This window comes from Uranotaenia lowii, chromosome 2, assembly GCF_029784155.1.
Source record: "Uranotaenia lowii strain MFRU-FL chromosome 2, ASM2978415v1, whole genome shotgun sequence".
Lineage (NCBI taxonomy): Eukaryota > Metazoa > Arthropoda > Insecta > Diptera > Culicidae > Uranotaenia > Uranotaenia lowii.
Window position 1 is genome coordinate 247,340,804 of NC_073692.1, and position 21,449 is coordinate 247,362,252.

General features: G+C 33.9%; 1 protein-coding gene across 5 annotated transcripts in view; it reads left to right on the forward strand.

The window, feature by feature from the left end:
- Window positions 1-3,786: 3,786 nt before the first annotated feature.
- LOC129749159 (uncharacterized) overlaps window positions 3,787-21,449 on the forward strand; it is a 65,964-nt gene continuing 48,301 nt past the window's right edge. Inside the window, exons 1-2 of one of the 5 annotated variants that reach the window (XM_055744053.1) lie at window positions 3,787-3,917; window positions 4,560-4,720. The gene's annotated coding sequence lies outside the window, so the exon portion shown is untranslated. Of the gene's footprint in view, window positions 3,960-4,559; window positions 4,721-14,451; window positions 14,590-21,449 lie in introns of those variants that run through there. The other 4 variants (XM_055744054.1, XM_055744055.1, XM_055744056.1 and 1 more) reach the window with 4 other exon arrangements.

Below are 21,449 nucleotides of genomic sequence, written 5' to 3' on the forward strand. Positions count from 1 at the left end.
GAAAACCATTCATCGGCCGTGGTCCTGTAAAATTTCAAGCACTTATTGAAATTCTTCAATATTTATTCTTTAATTAACATTCAATTACATACTTTATCCGGAATCCTGCTAACCAAGCTAATTCTGATCCACATTTTTACACGACCAGCCAAACTTGAACCGATTTTTCGTTTTAAATTCGTCATGCTCAATGCAAAAAACCTTCTAAGTTTGAAGTTTTTATTTTAAGAAATTATTCCGTTGCATTGAATACATTTTTCTTTGGTTGAAAGAAAATTTACTTTGTTTCCAAATAAATTTGCAATTGAACAAATGTCTTTTGAATCAAAGAATTTGTTTAAAACCAAAGTCCAAAATTTTTCGATTCAAAAAATTAATTCTTTCTTTCAAAAATTATTCATTTGAAACAAAACCATAATTCATTGATTCAAAGTAAACAGGAGATTGAATCCAAAAAATGAATTTTTTGAATCAAAGTCAGTTTTGTTTTGTTTCAAAATCCAATTTTTCTCTGCGTGTTCATTTAAGGTAAAAAAAGATTTAGGTCATCATTACAAAACGTATAAATTGGAGAACCTGTATTATGTTTGCCATAATCGAGACGTCATTTAGTCTAATTTATGATCATTGCAAATTTATGTCTCAAAGTATAATTATGTTACTGCTTGGAACTGTTGCATGGGACGTTTGTTCTGCAGTTCACTTAAGATAAAAAAAAACTCATGAAAAACGTATTCAAATCATCAGTCAGTTGTTATTATAGATATTCTATAATACTGGTATTGTAACGTTCTACCAATGTAGCACACATGAAAGTGATTTTGGTATTTGAAGGACTATTCGAATTTAAAGGTTTTACATATAATTTAAATAAAGAGTTTTTGTTTCGTAGCTTTTCAAACAAACTTATATTTTCGACCGTTTCTTTTCTTGTTCTTTCTTCGAACATCTAACCAGGTCACACCTGTGGAACTTTTCGATTGCAAAATCATTCCTAACCGTGTTTGAACAGAGGGATCAGAGATCCAACCCATCGGAAGCCAAACTAAAGACTTAACTAAAGATAATGGAACCATTAAAGGCGGCGTTCCGAACTTGTTACCGGACATTCCGACGGAATACCTTTTTCAAATAAAAATAAATGAAACACTTTCCTTCTCCCGAAAACCGCTCAAACAAAACAAACAAACCGAATTTATTTATTCACACAGCTATCTGGCATCTCTGCCCCTAAAAATGCATGATAACCCATTCGATTGGCAAGGACATGAACAAAATTGGTTGTAAATTTTAAAGAGTTGATTTACTTCTTTGCAATTAGTATCAATTCAAGTGATAAAAGAATTTTTTTTAAAAGAAAATATCACTTTATGTTTAAATCCTGAAATTGCTAAATTTCCTTTACTTTCCCCTCAACTGAGGTTTTCAGCATAAGAAAGATGGAGGCACCGAATCGTTTCATGCACGAATACTGTATTGCAACGCCGACTCTATCACTCGGTTCGGTGTTGCAAAACATTGTGTTTTTCTATCACCCTCAGCCAAAAAGTGTTATACGATACAAATTTTGCAGCGCGAAACTGTTCGAATATCAGATTTTCCCAACACCGGTGGACGGCAAATGTGTTGTGATGTGATGTAAACCATCGAAATTTCCAACTCCATCTCAACCAGTGAACTTGCTCTTACATGAGCCTCCCACAGGGTCCATATATTGTCGCTGAATCCCCAAACCGGAGTTATCGTCAATGAGCGCTGGCGACATTTACTGGCGACACTCACTGGCGACAAGTTATTATCAGGACGTGTACAACTTCGGGTGTGTTCTTATACCAAAGATTTTTTATTCCAAAGGAAAGTGCCGCAAAAACAAAGGATTTTTTCCTTTGGTTTTGGTATAAATAAAAAATCCTTTGGTTCAAATGCATTTTCCTCTGTTTCAAAGATTTTTTCTTTTGAAAAATCTTAGATTCAAAATATTAATGCTTTGATATAAAAACCAGTTTCATTTGATTTAAAGTTATTATCTTTGCTCAAAGGTAATTTAGATATAGATTTAAAAGCATTCATTCATTAAACCATTTTCCATTTATTCCAATTGGAAGATTTTTACCCTTATCTTTGCTCAAAGGTAATTTAGATATAGATTTAAAAGCATTTATTCATTAAACCATTTTCCATTTATTCCAATTGGAAGATTTTTACCCTGTTGTTTCGAAGTTCCTATTAGGAGTTTGAATAATAAAAAGATACAATTTTAGTTCTTAAATTCTTTTTTATTCACAAACACATAAAACACTGGTTCACTATAACCGAGTAGGGTCCTTGATATCGTTGACAAAGTTTCGCATTCTCCGTGGGCCGGTCAATAAACTTCCGAAAGCCACTCCAGCTGCTGGCTGGTCCGACTGGTGATTGCCGTTGAAGATTGGGCCGAAAAAATACGACCGCGGGATTTGGGGAGGTGTTACTTTGCGCAGCTTTCTCCATGTTCGAGAGACTTGGAAATCTATCCGTCGGCCGTGGTCCTGTAACTAAACAAGCGTTTTAGAAAATCTTGAATTCACTTAAATAATCAGTATTTATTAACTTACACTTACTATTTTCCATCCTGAATCCTCCTTATTTATAGCTTACTCCGATTCACTGGTTTGATTTTTAAAACGAGCGGCCGAACTTTATTCGATTTTTCGGTTTTCTGTTCTTCTTGCAAGTCAATGCAAAATATCTTCTAAGTTTGAAGTTTTTGTTTCAAAAAATTATTCTTTTCAGTTTAAAACATTTTTCTTCGGTTGAAAGAAAATTTACTTTGTTTCTAAGGAAATATGCAATTGAACAAATTTCTTTTGAATCAAAGAATTTGTTTGAAATCAAAGTCCAAAGTTATTCAATTCAAAAAATTTATTCTTTCTTTCAAAAATTATTCTTTTCAATCAAAACTATAATTCATTGATTCAAAGAAAACAGGAGCTTGATTCAAAAAAATGAATGTTTTGAATCAAAGTCAGATTTAATTCGTTCCAAAATTCAAGTTTACTCTGCGTGAATACACGAAATCGTCCATCTTGTGACAGGCAATCGTAATCGTAGGCATTGTAGGCGAACAATTCGCTGTCAAAAAGCGCTCCGTCTCCACCCCCACCAATGAGAAACTTTTGGTACTCCTTGCCTATACTGTTGCTCAATATGCAACCACCCGTAGCTGTATAGGCACGCTGGTTATTACTTTACAAAAGCGTTGCCAGTAATGATATTTCACAACGTCGCTAGTTGGCAAGGTTGCCGATCACCAGCGCGAAAACTTCGGATTTCAACTTCAATGACAATATTTGAGCCCACTTTTGTACAACTTTTTCATAAAACATTTATTTAAAAAAAAAGTTGTATTTGTAAAATATGATTGTTTCGCCTTCCTTATTACTTGAGGCGAAAATGGAGCTTAAGCTTAAAAAAATAAATTTTTAACCTATTCTGAAAACTTTTCTTCAACTGTGTACATACAAGCTCAACTGTTATCAGTGACGTCAGATGAGAGAGTCGACGGCGCTTTGTTTACTTTTATCGCCGCTGAAAATTATTTCTTTCACACACACATGTGTCGATTTAAAGTTTGATTGATGTTTATTTGTAAACAATGATGGCCGACAAGAGAGCGGCTCAAAATGCGGCTCTCCTCCTTCCCAATTTCTCTCATCTTGTTTTAGAAGAGAGACCGAGTAATCTCTCTTTCTGATTTGGTGGCCCTCGGATTGAATTTGCTCCTAGCTTGTTCTTCATTCGTCAGCAAGTGTTTGTCAAAAACGGTTCGTTTTCTGTCGGGGGAAAGATACATTTTTGTCAAAAGTGATTAGCATATAAATTTTAATATTTGATTATCATACTTATACTGTGACGGTAAAAATTAACATAAAATATTGGTGAGCTTTAGTGCATTAGTACGCTTAGAAATAGCTACATCTGTAAGTGAGATTATAGGAGGGGTAATTTTACAAAAGAGGAAGTACTTGCTCCAGACGATTTTGTGTTTTTTTTGCCTTCAAGGTGCGTTTTGCAGCTAATGTTCAATAAATTGCTTTGCCATGGTAGTGTGTGTGTATAATCAATACATCGATGCTTCGTTCGCTTATGGCAAGCTGTGCTAAGCTAGCGTCTGTCGCCAGCACCTCCTTCCTCACGTTGGTTTTGGTCGAATGAGCTGAGAGCAAGTCTGGTGTGAAGAGGCTGTCTTCCTTTGGCAAGGCCCTCTTAATGTTCCGTTGCTTGGCAGTAAATGCGAGACAGATGACTGCTAGATGAGTGAAAAAAATCAATCAAATAAATCTTCATTAATTATGGTGTTACGTTTCTCCTCTCTTCCTGGTCGAATTTTACTTCAACATTAGCTAGAAGTCGTATACCTCTATAAGCTGAAACGAGAAAAAGCTCACGTCACGTTCGCATATAAATTCTTTTCATGACTAGGAAGAAAAGTATGAAAAAACATGCTCCGTTCGTGAAACTGGTAGAAAGAAGCCTTTAAAATTTAATCCACGTTTTTTTCCTCTTATCTGTGCATGTAGATTGTGTGTGATTGAACATAGTGCTGAATATTTCTTCATTACGTAGTTGATAACTAATTCCAAGTATGACACATCTGCGATCATAAACTGCAAGTGAAGTGTTTCTGTGAATCGATTTAGCAACATTATTCGTGGAGTGAGAGAACAAAGCAGCTGATTAAGTGAGTAAATTTAATGCATATGTATTAAACATCCATGTTACAAAGTAAATGTTCTTCTGACATTAAAAACATAGCCCAACTATATATAAAATTCAAATGAAAGGCGAAAATCAAATATGGAGGACGGCTATCGATTTTCTATTAAATTTCTCTGTTGGCTAGGAAAGAACATAAAATATTGTTCTTTAATGATATGCAATTTAAAACTTCCACCCCTTGCGTATTCCATTTCGAAATTCCTCTCATCAATATCATGCTCTCTTTCGCTAGTCTCTCCAGCAATGTACGTTAGCTTCTTCCTTTCGAAATCCGGCTTTAATCTATACAATAAATATTCACCTACACACTCAAGCCATTTGTGCACAGTGGGCTAGGCAAGAGTTATGGTTGGGTCATATTATTCTCCCTTGCATTGTAAGTTGGATTTTGTTTAACTTTTTGCAGTCAAAAAATCAGTAGAAAGCACTTCAGCTCGTTCCCTCTTCAGAACTTGAACAGTTGAATTACGTAATGTTTTAAGAAAATTTAGCCCACAAACATTCATCTTGGTCGAATTTTTAATCTTCTATCTGGTTGAAATTTCACTAAGAAGCTGCCATTCAGCTCTTAGTCATCTTGATTTAGAGAATTTATTCAGTGAAAACGAAATCAAACGTCAATTAAATGATAATCCAAAAACGACTCTCCTAATGCATCGGGGAAGCCATTCTTTATTTTAGAATTATTCTATTTGAGCAGGGGATATAAGGGCATAATGGCCACCTTAAGGAAAACGCATATTTAACCATAGAGAACAGCTATAATATGTGAATTACATCATTGTTTCGTGGTCAGACACTAAAAGAGTCTATTTTCTAACTGGCTGATACTTGAAAAAGTTGATAAAAACGTTTAAAAAATGTATTTTAAATTTTTTTGCCAAAAGCTGAAAACAAGCCACTGTAGAGGCATAATGAGAACCCCTCTGGGGCAGTATAAGCACCATTAATCAAGGCAAGATGAGCTCTATTATATAGTTCACTTCATCGAGTTGAATTCGCTGCTAGTTTTCCCGGCAGAAAACGCTCATCTTGCCTTGATTGATAGTGCTCTGTTCGCCCCAGGTTAACAAATTAAAGTAAAAAAGTGTTTTAAAATTGATTAAAGTGAAAAATCAAAAATTTTATGATGTTGAAAATTGAGAAACAATGTGTAGATCATGTTGCAGTGCGTACATTTCAGATCAAGATGATTTAAAGGTCATAAAAGCTTATTTGGTGGTGCTCAAAAATTATAATATTTTCGTCTCTTGAGAACCTAGCTGGTTATTATTTAATATTTCTGTAAATATGAAAAGGATATTTCTTTTTTGGTGAATAATTAATACTATAGGTAGTACGAAACAAATCCTCATGAAAATTTGTTTAAGAAAATTCGTACTTTTGTAGAAAAAAGGAGTGTTTATTAAGCCCAGGGTGCTCGTTATGCCCTTATCTCCCCTATTTCTGAAAGAATTACTGTCGATTATGAAAATAAATCAGCTAGCAAACTGAAACAGCACTTCAACTTAGCAATTGTTCAACGAGTTGTCATTTTTAATAAGCCAAAATGTTTGTTGGTTACTTATCAATAGTTTGGAGCTCGGAAACATCAAAAATTACATTATCATTAACATTTTAAATTGTTTGTTGCTTTCTTTTTTGAGAAACATTTACTTTCTTTTACATTTAAGTTGTTCAGCTTTGCTTGAAACATATGTAGAATCGGAACAGTTTTGAACATTTATAAATTTATGACAATACTTATCAACTTATCAACAATAAGTATACATATATTAAAAAACTTCGTTTTACCACACCAAACAAGAGAGTCTCTCTTGAAGAGACTCTATGTTGTAAAAGTTTAAACAACCGTTCGGCCATCTATTTTATTTGCATAATCTTTTCTTGAACGATTACATCAGCGTTAAGGATATAACACTAGATGGTCACTTTATTAAGCAATGGTTATATCACGTTTTTTGTTTGTTTTGAAAACACTGCTTTTCTGTCTGTTTTTTTATGTCTACGAATTAAACCAAGAGACACATCAGATTTCAACGCACGCTGTGACGATTTAATTTCAAAGCTCACTTGATAAAAGTGGCGTCGATAATCAAATACTGATCACTAAACTCATGAGTCATGACTCTTACGACTAGCATCTTGGAGACCACGAAACCATCAACCTATATGGTATAATCGAAAAAATATCTTTTGAACATTCCGTAAAAGTCTGCTGCTCTTTCCATTATGCCATAGCTTCTATACTGCATTCTGGCAGATTCTGGCTTCATGTAACCTTCTTAGTTTATGGTTTTTTGAATATGCCAAATCTTTGATGGAATTATCCTAAATGAAACTTCATCGGTGTTAACCCCAATCATCGTAGCTCTTTGGATCGAAAATATGTTTAAATTATGCTTTATTCATAACCTAAGGCTTAATAAAGTAAAATATTGTTATTTTGAAGCTTTTATTCGAATGTTTTTTTTTATCATGAAGTGTACTTATAATATGTAACATAATAATTAACTCAAAACTGGGATATTATAGTTTAGGTGTAATCAGTGTCCGGCACAGAAGCGCTAATCCGCTATTCGCTAGTTAGTCCGCTAACTTTTTGTTAGCGATTTAATTTTGCCGCTAAGTTTGGATTGATTTAGCGAATTGAAAAGTTCCGCTATTTTTTGGTTCCGCTAATTGAAGATCGCTAACTCCCATATATTTGTATCAATCTCTCGAATTCTTAGTGATAGAATAAATCTACTGATAGAATAAACAAATGTCAAAGTGACATTGAGCATCATTCTGATTGCTTAATTGGATTCATTGGAGGAATGCGTGCTAGAGTAAGAGAAAAGATGTATTTAGTGCCATTTTTCTCTCTTTAAGCACTTTTTTAGCAACTTTTACAGAAGAAGATAACAATAAAAGGTGTTAAACAATATAAAACTATTTTAAACATATCTTCATCAGCATTTGTTTTCAAGCGGTTGAGCTATTTACTTTTAACAATACAGGTTTTTAGAGATTTTACAGATCAGTTCATATCACTGTTGTAGCCTTCGTTTTAAGTTCAAATAGAAATTGTATAAATGTTCACGTTTGACAATGCTCCTGCAAATTTGAAAAAGGGGTGAACAGGTTAAAGATTTTAAATGAGGATTATGTAAAATAAAGCCAAAACAAAAAAAAAAAATGATTGCACAATAGATTTTTTGTAGAGATGTATCGAATATTCGGTCGGCCGAATATTCGGCGCCGAATACCGCCAAAAAACCGTTAAGCCGAATATTCGGCTCACCGAATAGTTGAGCTAGGTATTCGGCCGAATAGGCCGAATATTTATTTTTTTTTATATTCATACAAGAAAAAACTTGTCAAATTTTTTAACTCATGTTGAAAAATTTATATAATATCCAAAAGTAATGTTGAAAAAGCTTCAAAATCATCATCATCTTATGGTTTCAGTAAAACATTTTAGAGGTATCCGTGAATTTTTCACTGTAGATAGCTATATACTTTGATTATCGATTATTCCAAATTTTCTTGATATCCAGGCTTGCCCATAAACCAAATAAAGAATTTGAGAAAGTTAAATCTGACTATGATGGCCACATATATTTTTTAAGCATTCTGGATTTTACCCGGGTTTATTCAGATTTTTTGCTTAATTAAATTAAAAACTCAAATGTCTTGTTGAAAATTTTTAAATTTTGTGTTACAAACGATTTTTTAGAGTAAATTTATTCGTTAGATACGATTTGAATACTGCTATTGTTATTCGATGAAAACTTTAAATTTCAAGTAATTTTATTTCTTTTTCCTCTTGTAGGTTTGAGAATAATGCATAGCTTCTGTTCAGATTTTCCCTTTTTTACAAGTTTTTCAAAAAATATTTCAGACCCGGCCGTGGGGATACGTGTCGTAGAAATTATTGTATACTTAAGGTTACAGATCATCGTTCTTTTTAGCAACTATTTTGATGACTTTCAGCAAAAATAAGACATTTATCTAATTCGATATAAAAATAGAAATTTCAAATAGCTTGGCACCTGTTTTGACATGTTTTGTCCCAGATTTCACTTGAACCCAATCTCGTTTGAGATAAATGTCCTAGAAGCGACAAGTCATCTGATGTCCTTTCAGCTAATGGTGACATTTTGAAAATCAAAGTGACCTCTACTTAAAAAAGATCTGATACATCTGGTTGCGAATAATCGGCTTAAAAACATGAGGGCCATTAAGATGGCAAAAATAGTTGATTTCTATTAGAAATAGGAGTAGAAATAGAAGTATTTCTATTGAAAACTCAACAGAATATTCGACCGAATATTCGTTTGGCCGAATAGTTGAAAAGGTCAATATTCGGCATTTGGCCGTTCGCCGAATACCACTATTCGGTACATCTCTAATTTTTTGCAACAAAATTGCATACTATCTACTTTGCACAAAACCGATAAATCGAGTTAATTTTTAACCAAAATTTAAATTAAAAAAAAAGAGAGATAAAGCTCCCATTTTCCACATTCTGTTCTTTTGCTCTTTCTTTAATTGTTCAAAAATCGTTTGTTTTAATTTATAGAACACAGAGACTCGTTTGAACTCCTATCTTTGACAGTTTTGGTTTTGCTCATATAATTTCATGAAAATACGATCAATTTATCTAATTTTAAATTAAATACTTAAAACTTGATTAATTCCCCCTTGGGGAGTTGGAAAAATCGAAAGGGAGAAGTGCGTGATTAAAAGAAAATTTGATATTTGTTCCGGCCTTAATGTTGGTAAATAAACAGTTAGCGATTAGCGATTAGCGCTTTAAGCTTAAAACGATAACTTTTTTGGCACATTTAACGTATTTAATTAGCGATCGCTAGCTTTGTATGAGTTAGCGATTTAATTTTCGGCGCTAATTTTTCAGTTAGCGATGCCGAACACTGGGTGTAATAGTGAATCAATCGTTAAAGAAACATATTAAATTTTAATTTTAGCAAGTAGTAATCTATAAAAATATTGGGAATTGATATCATACATGTATTCATTTGAACAATTATGAAATTTGTTATTGCATTCGAAACATGGAGCCCATTGTTATTTCCACAGACACGAAAAAATTGAATCGTTTACGAAGAAGTGGAGAGTCATTTTTCCATTTTATGGCACCCATATTTTTCCCGATGTTCCAACCGAACCGTCCGACGATTCAGTTGAAACCGGGCCCGGTCAGGGCTGTTTCACCGAAACCGAACGTTTCTCTCTTTCCTGCACTTAGGAAACTTTGTTTTCTACGTACGATTGCCGTGAGCAGAAGGAGAAATGTGTGGAAACGGGTGAAAATTTATGATTATTTGATCAGTGTTTTATTTTTTAATTTATGTAAATAATATTTTATTGCAGAGTTTTCGTTTTGCTTTGGTAAAGCTCCCTCTCATTTTCTCCCGAACATGAAAATACGTTGCATGCACGAAAATTTTTGAGATATTGGATTTCGTTCATTGAGTTTTTCGTAGTCCGTATTTAGTTTTTTTTTTCATTGTTTAATAATTTGATCATTTTTGACAAGGTTCTTGAAGCTAAATTGATTAAAAAATAAGTTTGCTTAAATTCTCAAATGACTTAGAAACAAACATTTTACTGATATCTGATAATGCATATTGTACTTGTTTTACTGATATCTGATAATGCATATTGTGGTGGTCTGATATCACATTTTTAAAATAAATTTAGTGTAGTTACCGCAAATAGTTCATCGAGTAAAATATTTCTGAGAACAATAACAGTGCATTTTTTTTTTCTTATTTACGCAGTGGTGACAAATTTTATTGAATAATGTTTCTTTTTCGTCGTCTACTATGAAATTATCTTCATCAAACCGCCAAACCCTGTTAGCATACCCGATCTGACTTCAATACGATAGCTGCCCTCTGATAAGAGTGAATCAGGAACTGAAGCCCAATCACAAACAGAAATCTGATAAAAGCCATTAGAGTTCAACCCCTTTGCTTGCGTACACATTTCACCTTATATACACACACAGACGCGTAGAAGCGGCTCAAAGGGAAAGAGTTCTGACTATTCACATCGTATATCGGTACCGAAAATGGGGGAGGTTTTCAGCACTTGTTTGCTTAAAAGCATCGTCAAAGTTTATCCTCTTGATGATTTTCAAGCGGGCTTCCTCTCCATTTTTAGTCGGTCGATAGGTTTTGTGGTCCTGGCCATGTGAAACGTGACGACGATGGCGACGTCTGTTACGGTGACGACTGCGGCAGCAAAGATGACGGCTTCAGTTTCCTGCCGCTCCACTTTGAATCTTACCGTTATAAGTTGAAATGAAATGAAAAGGACTACAAATTGCGTATCATCAGTTGAGAAAAAAATTGCTCAATTTTCGTGTATAAAATTGCAGAAAAAATGGTTATTTTATAATCGACAAACTTAAGTTTTTTTTGGCTAGGTTTTTTGTTTATATTTTTTTAGGAGCTCCCTGTAGATAAAAACTCGGAATTTCATTTAATTCAAAAGCTCTTGTTTTATGTCATCCTCTAAGATTATACATGAAATTGATGAGTCAGTCATGTGAAAATAAAGTATTTACTAGAAGACTCACGTAGATTCGATTGGATGCATCAAAAGCTTAGTTTACGTGAAAAATCCCGTGTATTTAATTTCTAAATTATTTAGCGTGTAATAGAACAAATGTTTAAAATGCTTTGATTTCCGAAAGCTGAAATCTCGACGAAACGTGTTGTGAAGTGTAAAATACTAGTCAGTTTTCTGTGGCTTATCGGCTTAACTTTAGGATTAAATTTCGAAACGCAACACAACTCTTCTTCAGGCGATTCAAAAAAAAGTTAAAAAAAAAGTCCTTCATCATCAGCTCCGCGATGTATCTCGACTCCAAAACCTACGTGGTTTTGGTTTGGATTTAGTACTGTAGCGTACATAGATTCAAACAACCTAAAATTGTGCGAAACTAATGCGATCTTTTATTGTAAAACTTTTTATTTTCGCTGAAAAATTCACAAAAGTTTACTTTTATGATTACAACTCTTGTTTTACAAAAAGCTATAATATGTTGAGGAAAATTTAAAAAATTTTTTTTTTTTTTTACTAAAATGAAATAGCCACACGGGCCAAAGAACTGCATTTTTAGTACTTTTTTGGCTGTAGAATCATAGGAACGAGCTTTAAATATACTTTCCATCACCTTCAAAAATAGTTGTGTTCAAACTTTTATGATTAACTTGTTCTATAGGCGTATTTACACCTCTTAATGAGTGAAATGTTGGAAAAAAAGATGCAAGGTGGTCGAAAATAAGTCCATTGCCCTATGTGGGCTTACATGCAGAGGGTTTGCCAAACGATGATTTAAATGATACAACTGATATTTTCAAATTGTAACTGATAACTCAAATAAAGCTTAGGGCATTCAGAAATGGGATAGTTACGAATGCGTGTATCTCAAAAACCATGTATCTTTTAAAATAAAGAAGTTATGAAGCAAAGAAAGCAAGTGGCCAATCTCCCCTACTTTTTACATGCAGTAAAATGCTGTCAAAATTTTGAATGTCCGATTACTTGTAGGTAAATAAGTTATAAGCAAAAGAAAGTGTCCCATTTCTAAAAGAACTAAGCTTAGAAGCGAAAACCTTGATTTATGGAAAGCGATTATTTATGGACAAATTTGAAATCTAACTGTCATAAAAAGCAGACTTTTTCTTTGAAAAATGTGATTGCTTCACAAAATATACTGCATTTCCGCTAAATTTAAAATTAGTGCAAAATATGGAATAGTATTGTATTTTAAATACACCAATCTGGCCTGCCCAACGTTCATGTCGTCCGAGCCAATGGTTGTGAGTTCAAGCCCAAGATTTATACTCGATCACAGTTGCACCAGACAGCAGCCAACAATTTGAATCGTAATAAAATGTCGAATTATATTAACACTAAAACTAATACTTTATATCGAAAATAGTGAAATATGTTTTGCAAAAGATTATAGCACTAGATAAAAACTTTGAAAATGTAAACCATTCCAATCACAAGAGACGATGTTGAACCAGATTGAAACATGTGATCCAAATGAGCACCACTGCCTGGCCCAGTGCAAATTATCTGCCAACTATCTTTGATGGTTTTTTAAAAAATCTTGTAAAGAATTTCGAAGATTCAATCCGCTTTTGTGCTGTTCAAAATACTATTTCGAGGTCCATGGAACTTCATTCTCTATCAAGTTCAGTCAAAGCTCATATAAAGCTTCAAATTACTATTTTAAATTCTGTTTCTACTTTTTGAGAACTTTAAAGTTGGTTTGAAGAAAAACAATCTGCTTGTTACGAATTTCCCATTTTTTCCACATGAAGTAGCTATCAAAGGGTTACAAGTCTTTTTGTACAGCTCAATAGTTCGAAAAATCTCTGTTGCACTCTTTTGTAAACTTGAAAGTTTTTAATTAGTTCTCACGGGCGTTCAAAAGCAACATCGCAATTCAGGAACTTTGAAGTAGATTTAAAGGCTTAATTCTACTTGTCTCGTACTTCAACTCATGTTTCCATAAACAAACACGTGTGTAACGTGGGAAACGACAATGTGAAGGGTTTAAGGGTTTCGGAAGAACTTTTTAATAACTAGAAAATGGGAATGAAGTAGAAATTATGAACTGGAAAGTCGTTTTAAAGAAAATCATCCCATCAAGTAAAATCGTTGCCTACTCACGATGTTCATATAGAGCAGCAAGTATGTAGCTCGATTTTCAAGCGGTGAGCTCGGGTTCGAGGCTTGGTAAGAACATGTTATTTAAATGTGAGTAAGTAACAAATATAGTTGATTGATTTGAATCAAATTAAGCGGAGGTGGCATATGAAGGATCGAAGAAGTATTTTTTTCCATTTTTTGTACTGCTTATAAAAATGCCTTTTGAAGCTTGTTATAAGTTGTTTAGCTATTTAAACGAACTCTTTGTCAACTTTAAAGTTCGTTTAGCTACTTAAAAATTGAGCTGAAAAGAAGTTGTATTAGAATACTCGATAAAGCTGATTAAACCTGATAGAGGAATATTGGGAAGGTACTTTGTAAAAGACATAAAAAAATAATAAAGCCATAAAATTTGTTACCTACTCAGTGGTTGATGATTTTATCAGACCAATTTGACATTCGAAAGATCTTTTAATTTTTTTTTCTTTTTCCCAGCCATGTTCATGGACAAATTCTGACGCCAGATTTGAATCTGACGTTAGCGTTAGATTCTTTAAAAATCAGTTTTTATTGCATAAGCACCAAAAATGCTATTCTACATTTGTGTTATCATCTTTCAAAATTTGTTATAGCTCAGAAAGGATTGTCGTAACAAATATCGATGAAAAACTATGTCCACAAAAAAAAAAAAACAAGCTAAACCTTTATAAATTCTTGACCGATGGTCAAGTATACCGGAAAGTTAAACTCGAATCCAGTAACTACCATAGCGGGTATGCATAATTTGTTAGCCCATATCGAATTAAAGGTATATGTGTCTCTGACAGCCTGCACATTTCTGCTGCGTACTGCGCAAACTCGGCAATTTTCTAGTAGGTGGCAGAATTTGACAGATATTAATTGCTTGAAGAGGGCCCCTAATAGAGGGACTAAATTGAATTGTACAAGCATGAATTGATTTTTTTAAGTTTGTTGAAGAAGAAGTCAGTTCACAAATTGCTTTTCGTGTAGTACAAAGCTCAATATAGTAAGGTGCCGCATAGTAACAATTCTTATATTTAACTCTTGAAAATCGACAACTGGACTGATTAGCAATCAAATCCATGTGCATGCCACTTGAATTGAATACGATTCGGTTCAGTGCTATAGGTAAAGTGAATAACAGATACAGTGGATATTTCTAGTGCGAAGAATCAGTTCATTTTAAAGAAAAGTACCTATGAAGGAACTTCCTAAGTGCGTTTATTTTTTATTTAGACTTGCCACTGAAGGCCAAAAACGCCGTGTCACCCATATTTTAGAACGAAAAAAATCGTAATTATTCCAATTAGATATTCAAATACCTGCATATAACGTCAGAATAGAACAATCATACCGTACCATACAAACGACCAAAAAAATTCTGCAAACATGTTTTTGCTAGAATAACGAAATAAACATGTTTGAAAAAACAAACTTTATTTGACGCTTGTTTTTGAATAATATTGAGATTTTCAGTATTCTGATGATGTAGTAGAAAATTCTGTAGAACAAATACAGAAATTGTATAGAAAATGGAAGCAAATGCACTGTCACTTCGATTTTGAAGTTCCGTAAATTTTACTTTTTACTATGACATTATTTGTTCAAATTTTCAGCGTAAGATAGTACAACTATCACGCTATGATTTTACAAAATTTGAGCTTTCTTAAGTAAGTGTGGCCTGAGATACAGTAATTCTACGAAAATCGGGCTTTGGACGGTTCTTTTCCATCCGAAAATCAGTCAAAAAATGTCCAAAATGACCAAGGCAATAATGAAAAGCAGAAATGAACGATTCATTTGTGTTTTGAAATCTTAATCGTACTATATTGTTTTGAAATTTTGACTGGAATAGATATAATAGTTGTTGAACATAAAATATATTTTTTTAATTCCCGAAATATTGTACCTCGTGTAATTTTGACTCCATTTATAGAACATTTCAAAACCTTTAGACATGCTAGCTCTATATTTCAATAATTACTCCATAAAATTTCAGTAAAGGCGTTGCGTAGTTTCTGAGATATGGATTATGGATAATGGAAGATTCGATTCACCATTTTTAATTTAAAAAAAGAATCGACACATTTATAAAGTACTGTTTTTTTATCAATATCCATAGAAATATGAAAACAAGCATTTCAAATGATATTTTTTTATTACAACTATCATCTAAACTATATTTTTTTTAAATCCTTTTTATCAGAAATTGTCTTCTAGTTTAAAGATTGTAATGAGCAAGTATCTACCGATTTTGGAATTGGTTTTAGTTTGCTTAAAACATACCAAATCTACCCGGAGTTTGAGATTGATATAAAAACCTTTCCAATTAAATAAATATTTGTAACAACCATTTAACAACAACAGATGTTGCACAGTACCAAGATTTTGATAAAAGGAAAAATGTCTAGAGGAGAGTGGGGTAACGTGGGCCATGGGGATAAAAATCTCAATCCAACTGTCATCGTTGTCGTTTTGTCGTTTAAAAAAGCTAAACCAAAAAAAACTTACATAATTGAACAAGCACTCGCTAATTGCATCGATTGGAAAGATAAAGTTCATAACAAAAATATGTTCATACCCTTATGATCTTAGTTTTGTCATGTTCTTTCACGTGGAAAAAGAATTTTTGATTAAACATCAGTGAGCCACACAAACGCAACAAATTTGCAAATCATAGCTAGTGGGGAATCGTGGGCCACATTTTGTAGGGTATCCTGGGCCAGCTATATTGTTATATTTTTATACACATTCAGAACATAAAATACGTTTTCCCTATCCTAGTTTTCTTATGCCAAATGAAGAATTATGAAAAATATTGTGTCCATCCTATATAAGGACTTTTGCCAAAACTTTCGCGAGCCAGGTTTTTGAATCAATTTGATCATACACAACTCTCTTTTTTTAATTCATCATCTGAAATTGCTTTAAAATAACGAAATAAATTTTGAAATTACAGTTTTGGGCCAACTCATAAACTTTGCATGTTATTTGGTCAATTTGGATTTAGTGGCCCACGATTCCACACAATTTTTCAAAATCCAAAAAACATAGCTTTTTTAAAACAGTCAGAACTTTGGAAAAATAAGTTATTAAAAATTTAAAAAAATGCCTAGTGACAGCTTAAAAATGTAGAAAACCATACCATTTTTTATTCTCATTCTATCTTTTATAATGAAAATGTTACGGAACATAGAAAAAAGTGGCCCATAATTTTCCACTCTCCCATACTAGTTTTTTTTAACTACGTTGCATGCCTTAATTGATTTTTCCAAACTTCATTTTAACGCTTATTTCAATCATGCTCGCACCCTTTTCAAAGGTAATTTTTAAAAAGAAAATCAAAAAAATTTTTTCGGCAGTTTTGTCGAGTGTTTTTTCTGCCCTGCTATTATTTGGAACACCGGTAGAAAAAACATTTTTTCCCAGCACCGTTTACTAATGCACAACCATTTTTAAAACAAATCCATAATATTCAACTGTTTTTATTACACAGGTCCAGGGCAAGCACATAATTTTGGTCAACAAGAACCAAAAGTTCAAGAGTTCGAAAAAAGTGACATAAAAATTTTATAAAATCATAAAAAGCCAGTTGTCTGTGCCTCATAGTTGCACAGGCAAATTTGATGCCGAGCCAAATTTTGTCTGATTTTTTCCAATGGTTACACATCTTAAAATGTTTCTGAAGGCTCAGTTACCATGGGCTCTTAGAAGCTTATTATGAGAACTTCTAGTTAAAATGCTATCTAATTAGGAAGGGAGGTCGTCCACATAAACCGTAAAATCGGAGAAATTGGATAAAAAATCCTAAAATTAATCAAAGCTACCGGTTTGAGAGCCTAGAATCCTACTTACGTACGTATCTTACGTAAAATTTTCTTAGAAAAACAAAACGGCAGTCGCATTTGACCGAAGCCATTTGAGTGGAGTGTTTTTTAACCTTATGTATCCAGTAATGAGCTTTTTTATATGACCTAGCAACATGAAATTTTAGGTCATTGAAATTCCATTAAACAAACTATAAGGTTCTGTAACATTTAACCCTTTCGTTCCCATGGTAGCACCGGTGATCCACAGCTTTGCACAGCTCGCATTTGAACTGGGCGCTTGGGATCAACACCATTTTCTCACCGAATGTGTAGATATGAGTTAAGAAATATTGCACGAAATTTGAAGAAAATCGATTCGCTAGGTTTTGCTTGGCAGATCAAAAGTTGCAAAAAAGTAGTTTTTTTTCGAATTTAAATCAAGTTGTCATTTGCTGTTCAATTACTTGACAAGTTTTCATAATTTCCCTCAAATAAAAATACTGACGTGCAGAAGGTTGCTTATGCAAGCAAAACGTCTCGGTGGTCGAGTGGTTAGCGTGGTAAGACGGTATTCGCTGATCCACTGTCGGCATGGGTTCGATTCCCATCTCGGTACTGGGTTTTAAATGTTAATCTTAAGTTGTCCATGTCATTTATCCAGTCTGTAAGCCTAAATCGGCTAAGACGATGTGTGTCTTTTAAAATAAAAAATCAAATGATGGGTTACTTAGATTTCAACTCGAACATATAAAGTTTCGAGAAATAAAGTGGATACTGGTGATACACTGGGAACAAAACGTACTTTTCTTCTTGTGAAGCTTTTTATCAATACTCCTGAAGATCATTTCGCCAAAAAAAATTCTCGCTTCAGGATAGTTATTTCATCAGCTTAAATGACCACATGTCTCGAAAGATTTGTAAAAGTTCGTGATTTTTTCGAAAATCGGCATGCTTTGTTATCCTGTCGCAAAGTGTCATGGCGGCCATTGTTCAAGGCAAAAATGAAAATTTCTTTCAAGTTTTTTTTACCAAATAGGATCGTTTTAGTTTGTGATCATAGAGGTGATGAAATTCCATATATTTTTGCCATTATTTCTTATTTTTCATTGGCACACTATGTGTTGTTATCTTCCCAATGGAGCATATATATATATATGATCCAATTAGCCCCAAATCAACGTTAAAAAATAAGAAAAAGTAAAAATTTCATAAGTTGCATATTTTACTGCAGAAAATATCGTAAAAATCCTTATTTCATCAATAAACATTCCAATTAACTTGATAATAATTATTATTTTTGGAAAAAAAAATTAAAAATTACTGAAAAATTGACAATTTTCGTTATCCTGTGCAACGGCGGGGCAGAGGACAACAATTGGATGATAATTAATCAAATTTACTTGAGTTAAAAGCACTTTTCGTGGAACTTAGTGACGCTGCTATTTTATCGTACATCACTGTACATGGTGGCTTTTTTTAAACTGCACAATACTGATTAGAATTTGTGGAAAATCTGTCTAAGAACATGACTGAAAGATGTGCAAGCCCATCAATGACAAAGTTCGAAACTAGAGTAAGAATATTTCTTATAAAGAATAGATTTTTTGTTTTCAAATATATTTCCATGTTTCTATGAATTGCAAGAAAATTTATTGGACACGGCGAATTGTTTTTACATATGAAGTCGTATGTACTTTTTTGGAACTCTGAAGTTTGTGTAAAGATTTAGGTTGCTATATTCAGAAATGGAACAAATTTTTTCTCATGTTGTTGCGCTTCTGGTGGACGGATTTGGAAGTACTTGGCCCTACGTGTTGAGAGTGTTGTCAGCTTCACCTATGTATTTTTAACACTCCGCAAATCGACTGTACTTTGTAAACAATCAACATGGAAGCCTAAAGAAGGGAAAAAATTGTGAACAGTAATTTGGAAAATCCATTGTGGTCTGCATCAGAAATTGCCCAGAAATATCGTATGGCGCGTCACCAAACGGTATAAGGAAACACGACGACTATTTGGAAGCCTCAAGCCAATCGTCGGAGAGGAACTGTCGACCGGAAACTGCGTGGTAAGATTTTGAAGACGATCAAGAGGAATTCCAATCTGTCGGACCGTGATTTGGCCAGAAAATTCGGTGCTGTCCATAGTACCGTGAGGGGAATTCGACTTCGGGAAGGAATCAAGCGTATCGAGCTAGCAAACAGCCAAATCTGACCATAACACAGAATAGTTTGGCTGAAATTCGTGCTCAGAAGCTATACGACCAGGTGCTGATCAAGTTCGACGAGTGTCTTCTGATGGACGATGAAACCTATGTCCAGGCTGACTTCGGGCAAATGCTAGATCAAAAATTTTACTTGGCAAAGGCTTGAAGGGATGTTCTAGCCAAATTTGAATTTGTTTTTGCCGACAAATTTTCACGAAAATCTATGATTTGGCAGCTGTGGGGAAAAAACGAAAGTTCTCGTTAAAAATAAGACAATGACGTCAAAACTATACCAAAAAGAGTGTCTCCAAAAACGAATTTTGCCGTTCATTCGATCCCAAGACCATCCCGTAATGTTTTGGCCAGATTTGGCAAGCTGTCATTACAGCAAAGTCATTCAAAAATGGTATGCAGAGAAAGGGTTCAAGTTTGTTCCGAAAACCGTTATCCCACCCAACTGCCCCTAGTTCCTCCCTTTCGAGAAATACTGGTCAATCATGAATAGGAATCTAAAGGCAAAGGGAAAGGTTGTCAAAGGCATCAATCAGATGAAGACCTGGTGGAATAAGATAGCTAAAATGATGGACGAAGAAGGTGTGCGCCGCCTAATGAGCCGTGTTACAGGAAAAATTCGAGAATTTTTTCGAAACCGTGACGAATAATTTTATCCGTATTCTTTCTTAAAAGTATGAAGAAAACGCTACATTGGTAATTTTGAATTTAATAATAAATAACTAAAATACAATTGTTTTTGTTCCAATTCCATCTGAAGCAAGCTTTAATACTTCAATTCCAACTTGTTTCGTGCTTCTAATTTATGAAAACATCAAGTAGCTATCAAAATCGTTTTGATCGGCTTAAAGGTACTTCCAAGTTGATTTTTGGGTTTGATAGAACTTTTTTCGAACTGTTTGCACAATAAGGCATTTGGTTGCTTGGTAAACAACAATACGCAGTACATTTATGGTTCTGGAAAATGTTGTTAAGGACTTGAAAGTTGAAATAAAGTTGAGAGGAACGATTCATTCCTCGGGATGAAAATCCAGAGAAAAAAGCAGTAAAGTAGAAATGAAGTTCCGGAGAATCTCAAATCTTGTAGAAGTTGTTCTTTAAAGCTGATGACCAATTTTCAGCAATCCATGTGAAAGTTTTTACTACGTATATTAATTTTGCGATATTTGTTTTTTTTACAAATTGTTTTATTCAGGCATTTTACTTATAAAGTTTTTATGTTCCGAGAGTATTTTTTATTTTGTCAATGAGTCAATGTTTCAATAAAAAGTTTAATAAAAATCAAATTAATGTACATACTACCTATGGAAACACTCGCTCACATAGAACGCCGTACAGAAATTTGTCCCGATCCAGGAAAGCATTTTCAAAGTGTTTTTCTTCCATTTGCTTCGCTTCCATCGAATGGGATGGAAAAGGAGATGACAGTGTATTTTGTGTAGATCGCACGGCCGAACCCGGCACGGAACGGCCCGGCCCATCGTCTTCAACATCGGCCGTCGCGGTGTTGTGTTGTAGAATCCAAACCAAATTGGAAATTTAATGCTAACCGAGAGGTATAAAACGAGCAGAATAAATTTACCAACACATAGCAACACAAATTGGATTCAGAAAACTTGGCTCTTGTGAGTTCGGTCGGAGTTTGATGATCCATCGACAGGGTTCTTTTTATGCCTGTCGTGCACGGAACGTTGTATGAGGACCAATGAAAAACACACCAGAGAAACAGAGAGCGAAACCCAACTGGCAGCCTGCTGATGGCACATCCGGCCATAGGAACCTACCTACCTACTCTTTGCCTGAGTGAGCGAGAAACGAGAAATCTTTATTACCGAAATGTGAGCATAAAAAGTGCATGGCATAGAGCAGTTCGGTTGTGTGTGTGTTTTGTTTTGTTGTGTTGTGTTCGGCTTGAGAAGTTAGTAGGGAGCTTAAATGTAGGGTGGAAGGGCGGACCAGGA